This window comes from Camelus ferus, chromosome 20 (assembly GCF_009834535.1).
Source record: "Camelus ferus isolate YT-003-E chromosome 20, BCGSAC_Cfer_1.0, whole genome shotgun sequence".
Lineage (NCBI taxonomy): Eukaryota > Metazoa > Chordata > Mammalia > Artiodactyla > Camelidae > Camelus > Camelus ferus.
The window spans coordinates 749,724-757,512 of record NC_045715.1 but is presented as its reverse complement, the minus strand read 5'-3'; positions in this window follow the sequence as shown (position 1 = coordinate 757,512).

Here is a 7,789-nt window from a genome sequence, read left to right as displayed (position 1 = left end):
GTGTCCTCCGCCCGGGCTTAGTCGTTTGAACGCTCCCCTCGCTCGCCACTTGTAGACGCTGAAAACCACACTGACCCTGCTTCACGCTGTGATCGCTAACCTTCAACGCCATCTTCTGGCTTACTCCTTTGTCATATTGATCTCCTGGAAGTGATACAGATTTTTCATGATGAGGTGGATACAAAGAATTCTGTGTCTTGATCACTAAACCTCCCGATGCCCTGTTCTCCGGGGAGCGAGGGGGGTGGAAGGCAGGCGCTGCCTGGTGCTCACCAAAGACTTTTACATCTTAGTCATAGTTGAAACAGAAAGGACAGAAGCTTCTATGGTTGACCCTCCCCCACACACTTGAGAAAATCAAAGTGCTCCCCAGGAGAAGACTAGACATCATCTTCACATGTCACAGCTCACCAGCAAGTGAAAGCAAATAGGAAATCAGTCCACTGAATGTGTGTGGACACAAAAGCTGGTCGTCGCACTCTGTGAGGAGGCTATCTGCCCACGTTCGAGTGCTGTTCAGTGGAGCCCCATCTGAAGGGAGCTGTCCAATTTGCATTTCACATTTATTGTAAGGAAACTGTAAGAAAAGTTGAATTTACCTAAATTCAGTATTTTAAAAATCAATCTTTTAAATTGTACATTCACATGCTAGAAAAATGTTTTAGAAAAACTCATGCTAGACACACACCAAAAAATACTGAGACCTTGTTTTGGCTAAAACTACTTTCTCACAAATTCATCCTTTAAAAAGGGGTGAGATTATACTGTATTTAAAAACAGTGCAACTATATCATTGAAAAAGCTTAAGGGGCAGTAATTTTTAGTTACTTGTAAAAAAGCAGGACAATACTAAGAATGTTTTATTGTTGTGATGTAATTCATATAAGATAAATGTCTCCTCTAATGCTTTTTGGCTGAACACATATGCAGTGTTAATTATTACCTTTGCCCATGGCATCCTGTGTGGCAAGATTATGCTATTGTTGGATTATTTTATTGTTATGTAAGTAGTGATGTATACTGTGCAACTGTACAGCAGTACACAGTGTGCTGTCCAAGAGTAACACGCTGCAGTGCCCCACACAGCACCCGACAGCGCTTCAGTGATGGAGGGCTCGTGTGTCACAGTGTGAGTGTGCTGCAGCACTGCGTGACACGCAGTAGGGTATTACGGTGCTAATCATTGTGCAACACTGTAGGACATCATTATCGTCTGCGGGTATTGATAATTAAGTGCTCAGGCATGGGGTCAGCGAGACTGGCTCCGATCTGTGAGGACTGTCGACTGAAGCCTCACCATCCTGTCTACGACGGAGGCAGTGCCTTCGCTGCCTCCAGCCCCGGGGCCGACAGGAGGGCGCTGAGCACACGTCTGGGGCGTCCCGTGCTCGGTTGTTGCTTATGTTGTGCTCGACATTTCGGGACGTTTCATGGACTTTATCTCATTTGATCCCCCACCCCTAGGACAGGGCAGGCAGTGCTCAGGCCCCCCGTGGGCCGCCGTGGGCCATGGCCTGGGCCCCGTTCCAACCAGCCAGCGGTCCTTCACCCTGGTCTGCAGGCGTCTGGCTGCCTGCTGCGACAGTATCTCAGAATCAGCCTCCGAGTGCAGGCCTGTCAGCCTGGAGGGGACACTTCCACCCTGGCCTGGCTCTGTCCGGGGTTGTGGGGGGTGACAGGCAGGCCTTCCGACCTTCTCGGCTGTGCCACCAGGCAGCCCCCGGACCTTCTTCCAGCCCTAGCTAGCTGTTTTCTTCCTTCCACTCTTGGAACAAGTGGCCTTTTTGGTTATGCTAAGTTCAGAGTAAGAGAAGCTGCGTTTTTTAAAGCCACTGACCTAACCTCTGGTCCACACTTCTTCCTCCAAAGCCGTATTCACACTGAGGAAACAAGGGAGCTGTCCTGACTCCCAGCCACTGCCCTCGAGTGTTTAATCCTCTGGGAAAACCTAACCTATAAACCACTTGTGCAGGAGAGGAGTTGGGATAGAATGCTGTCTGGGAAAGAAATTAGTGTTAAATGCTGTCCCAGCACACCCAGATTAAAGGGTGGTGGATAAATCCCTGGCAATGCCAATGCGGCACTCAGATCTGGATCTTTTTGTGCAGAGCTGTGTTCACTTTCCTAATTTAGTTCGCAAAGTGCCCTGAGCTTCAGTGAAGGAGCTTTGTAGAGGAGCCTGGAGGGCTCCCAGAGCTCAGCCACGGCAGCAGGAGTGACCTCCCCACTCTGGGCGGGTTGGAAGCTGGGTTGTGATTTCAGTCAGTTATGCAGTAAGAAGTCAGGGAGTCAAAGACACTGTGTAAACAGCTGTCCCTTGTCTCCTCCTCTGGCCAGTGTTCTGAGAAGTCTCCTGTGACGCGTCCTTTCTCTGACTCTACGTAAGCTTTAACAAGGGACCTCTTGATTCTGCGAACTCCCTTCACCAAGTCAACAGAAGTGCGAGGTGTTTGCAATGACTTTGGGCAATTTTCTGAAAATTGAAGAAAGAGGTGAAAAGCCAGTTCCACTCATTTGCGGCAGTTCCTGAGGCTGGGCTATCCTCAAGTTTGTTTGTCCACCCTCCTTCAAGCTGGACATGGTGGGACATGCTGTCACCTGTCACACAGGAGGTGTCACTTCTGAGACTCGAGGGCCCTGTGGGTGGCAGGGTGTGTCTTCGGGAAAGGCTGCAAATCTCAGGGGCTTGGAGCCACCCAGGGCTGCCTCTTATTCACAGGAGCCATTCACTGCTGACTGTCACCACTCTGAGAATTCAGGCCAACAAAGCTGCATGTATCCAGAACATTCCTGGTCACATGACATGGAGAAGGGGTGCAGGGAGGGCCACGCGGTGTTCCCTGAGCTTTCTCTCCAGTGACTCATGCTCCCCCATCACAAGGTGAGAGCTCTGCTGGAGAACAGACTGCCTGGTGAGCTTGGGGAGGCTGGAGAGGGAAGAAAGGCCAGGGGCCCCGGGAGGCCCCAGGGAGAGCAGAGGGCTCTGGGACAAGGACGCGTGAAGGGGTGATTAGAGAGGACGGCGTGCAGGAGGGTGGATGTGGTACAGCGAGCTTGGAGCTAAAATTACTGGAGTTTCCAGGCTCAGAGATGGGGGAGGGTGTGACCAAGACCCAAACAAAGAAGTGTGGGGGAGGAGCAGACATGTGTGGGACAAGACAGGGTGCTGGGGGCACGCCTCCCACCTGGCCTCCACAAGTGACCCCACTCCTAATCACCACCGGGCTCCCTGAGGCTGCATCCTGCTGAGGACACCTGTGGTGTGAGGGTCCCACTCCTCCTGCCACCTCTCCCAGGCTGAGCACCCCGTCCCCTTCCGTGTGGCCTTCTCTCTCTCCTCCTGGGCACCATCTTCTCTGCATGTGCCCAGCACCTCCCGGGCCTTGCGGGGTGTTCAGTCCTGCCTCTCTGGCCTGAAGGTACTTCAGCACCCTCAGAGCCACGTCCACGACCGCCTGCCTGCCTGGGTCCTGCTGGTCTCGGTGGGCGAGACTGAGGTTTCCGCTCACCCCCAGCCGGGCTGGCTAGCAACATGACGCCCATGACCAGCCAGGAGGAGCAGCAGGGCAGAGTCTGGGGGGCACATGTTGTCTGGCAGAAGAGGAGCCCCTGCAAAGACGAGGAGCACCAGCCTTCGAAGGAGGTGAGGGCCGCTCCTGCCGACTGAGCTTCAGGGCCGCCGACTCCGCAGCACGTCCAGTGTGTGGCTGGGCCTTCGTCCTCACCTACTCGTCCCTCTTCACCGAGATGCAGTAGGCCCCCTCCCCTCAGCCTGTGGAGGGCAGGGCATGTCTCCCGAAGGGCAGTGGAGCAGAAAAAGCCCCTGTTCCAAGCAGGGCAAGGGGGCCTGAGGGCCAGGCAAGCAGCCGGACCGAGCCGGTGGGGGAACTGGGGGGAGGTGGGCACGGTGGTGCCTGGAGCGGGTGGAGGAGCCGCTGGCTGGGAAGCACCTGTCCCCCTGCCGCTTGGGGAGATTCTCCGCATGCATCTTAGGCTGGAAATCATTGGTGTCTTATCTATGAGACAGCCTCTGACACAGCAGATTAGGTGCTTTATACGTGTTAACTAATTTTAGCAAGAGTCCAAAACTTTACCTTGGATTTTAGGCAACTCAAAAAAATCCTCTTTCAACTCCTCTCCACAAATGTTTAGCTTACAAAAATCAGAACACATTTTCTCTTCAATGTTCTAAACTTTCATTTCTGAATGCAGATGATTGATTCTGTTTCAGAAGTGTGGGAGGGCTACCCGGCCAAGCCAGGAGGCAGTTAGATTCAGGGGCTCAAATATATGTTCTCCACCTCTCCTGCCCGGCACCCCACACTGCGGAAACGGGCACCCCTGGAAGCGTGCTGTGGGACGGCTGCTTTGGACTCGGAACTGGAGCAAGGGCTGGCCCGCGGAGAGGGGCCTCCCCACCAAGGCTGCTGGTGCCCACAAACCACACTGTCCAAGCCCTAAAACTTTTCCTGGGACACAGAGGCCGGTTCCATCCTGCCCCACCTGGGCTCATGGCCGGAGACAGGCCTGCCCCCAGACATGTTCTGCCCTTTCCGAGCTCAGGGGTGCGTCCACCGGCAGCCTCGTTCCAGCACTTCAGACAGGCGCAGGGATGCGTTTGAAAATGGTTTCTCTGGTCAGCGTGGCAGTGAGGCCAGAGTTCTGATTCCGTCTTGGAGATGAACACCAGTGATCGAGGGGTTGTCAGAGGCACCAATGTCCTCAGAACCAGCTGGTCAGTGAGGCTAGCCCTCGGCCACACACTTTGCCGATGTCCGCAGCCCCCTGGCTTCTGACCTTTCACCCAGCCTTTCTGCCAGGCCCCCAGGACCGTCCCTTGCTCCCCTCTGCATGCTCCCTCCGTCCCTCGGCCCCAGGGAAGCACAGTCACACGTGTTCACATGGTGCCTGAGCTGCTGAGCTGCCCACCTGCCCCCGGCTGCCTCCCCTACAGAGCCGAGGCACCTCCTGCCCCCACATGTGCTGGTCCACGTGCTGCAAGGTGAGAAGGGAGGGGTGGCTGGAGGTGCCCACTCACAGTCAGGCCCAGATGCCCGGTAAAATGTGTGTTTTGGACCCCCTGGCCGTTTCCTCTTCAACTTTCAAAGTTCTGGAAGGTGCGTGGGGACAGGGTAGTCAGACAAGCGAGGCACTCTGGCCCCGGGGAGCAGACAGGGGCAGTCTGCACACTGACACATGCTGGGCTTTCTCAAAAGGCGTGTGTTTTGTCAGTTGTTCTTAAGGCCCATCAGACAGCACCAGATTGAACGGCCCTATGTGTGAACAGCAGAGGACAGCTCTGCTGGGAAGGGGCTGAGGCCGCCAGCGAGAGGTGTGCTGCCCTCCCTTCTGACCCGAGGGCCCGCTGGTCCTCCTCCTCTCCCCATGCTGGGCCCTTGTGTGTGGCCCCGGCGCCTGGGAGGGGAGCCCTCTGAACTCCGGCAGCCCCTCCCTCCCTGGCGCCCAGCACCCACAAGGCTCCCCGTCGCTGCTGAGCCAGTCTGTGTCCCTCATCCCATTTAAACTGAAATTTCTGTTTTGAAACTCCCTTCAGAAATTCCCTTTCTCTTCTAAATGATGTGCTTTTTCTTTCAGCTCTGCAAAATCATCCTTCAAAGCCAGTAGGCAGTGCGCTTTGAACAAACCCCTGGAACGGTCTGCTCGTCTGCTCACTGAATTCGGCTCTCTGTTTTATTGTCTGTCAAGTGTGAAAAGGAACTGACTTACCCAGAAGGGAAGGCCTCAGAAGGGCGATGCTGTGAACCCTTAATGAAGCTGCTTTGGCAGATGTGTTTGCTTTTATCCTGAACAAAGTGTCACCTTCATCCCTGATGGCCACAGGTTGTAAACTGATCCTTATAGGTTGTACTTGGGCGTGTTCTTCCTGGGTGACCTACACAGAACTTTGGGGAGGCTTAAAATTTTGCATTTTTCCAATTTGTGATTTATGTACTTACTGTTTTATAAATTAATGTGCCCTCCCCCCACCTTTGTAGTAAGTGTTTGCCTTTCCTTGGCTTCTGTTTGTATCGTTTGCAACAAAAGGCTTCTTAATGCATTCTTCTCCACCTCCAACTTTATAAATTAAAAACCAATGTTCCTTTCTAGTTCATTGAAATTTCCCAATTTCTTTGGTATTTCTTCCTTTTGAAAATCAAGTTCAGGTCCATCATCAAAAGTCCTCCTCCAAGACGGGAGGCGGGGCACTGCTGGGCCTGGGGGCCCTGGGGACCAAGGAGGTCACGGCAAGGCAGCACCGGGCCGTGTGGGTCCCAAGGGTGCTGAGAGCCGGCTGCAGGAGGGTCACCAAGTTTAGGACGGAGAGTGAGGTCTGACTTGGGAACCAGATGAGAGGTACCCCCAGGACATTTAGGTGGACTGACCTGTAAAAGGGAGTGGAATTCACTTTGGAAGCAGGTTCACCAGGGATCAGTCTGGGGGTGGGCAGACAGGCCCCCCAGTGGACAGGGAGGAGGCGGGGACTCTGACTGTCAACCATCACAGTGGGCACTCTGACCTTCTCTGCCCCAGACTCGGAGTGGGGCACAGCGAGAGGTCAGGAGGAACTAGGTTCCCGACCGTGGACGCCGATCACTTCCCTCCGACGAAGTTCTGTTCAGCACGGCTTTGGGGTGGCCCTGGCGGAGCCACCCAAGGTGACTTCCTTTAAGGCTCCTTGGCCATGGAAGGAAGCACGTGTGCCGTGCGCACAGAGCAGCCCCGCTGGGGGCGCGAGGAGAGGGAAGAAAGGATCAGGAGCGAAGAAGAGCAGGTGCCTGGAGGATTCCTCACCCAAACTGCTTCCGAGACTTGGAAGTGAGGATCTGGGGCTGCAGTGAACTGTGGGGGTGGTCGGGGGCCTTGGCAAGGTGCCCTTGGGGTCAGGGCTCGGGGGAGGTGCTGGGGGCCAGCCTCGCATCCAGTCTGCGTTACCATGCAGGATCTCTTTGCTGACCGTGAGCCACAGGTGTGATTCTGTTTGGGGATGGACACTTGAGATACAGGGGTTCCTGGAGGCGCCCCCGTCAACAGACGAGCTGGACAGAGGGGCCCTTGAGCCTGTGCGGCCAGACTGTGCGGCCTCAGGGACAGCCCTGGGTCAGAAGTCCACTCCCTGCCGCCCTGCAGGTGACCCTGCCCAGCGCTCACACTGCCTGTACCTCAGTGTCCACATCCAAACCTTCTGCTCCCCAGGTGGCCCCTTGGGGCAGAGCAGCATTGCACCCGTGCGCTGCTCGACGAATGAGCGCTGGAAAGAGAAAGCAGTTCACCCCCCAGCCGAAACCACGTGCAGCACCTCCCCCGGCAACAACCGGAGGCTCCCGTCCAAAGCGCTCGCCTCTGTACCTGTTGCTGTAAAACGTGGAATTAGTTTAAATATCTCGTCATCGGGAACAATCAGTACACATCAGCACGTTCACATAGCTGGGAACCTGTGAGGAGCTTCGCTACTTTGGGGAAAACGCTTGTGCTGTGACGTTAAAGGGAAGGAGGCACAGAGCCACATGCACACGTGGCCTTAGCTGAGAGGGATGGGCAGCAGCTGGGGCCCCGACGTGCGGGAGGCCACACGTGGTTTTCATCCTTCATCTTTCCTCCATTTTCTCTCTGAAGTTTACACTTTGGGGGGATAAAAATACGTTATAATCAAAACCACAAAAACATGTTCTTAAAGACAGAAAAGCAACACAGAAAAGACTGACAGACGTGCTGGTTTATGTCAAGTGCGGAGACAGGACGCCGGTCCCTCACGTTGAGTGTGTGCCCCGCCTAGGCCAGTCCTGCGGAC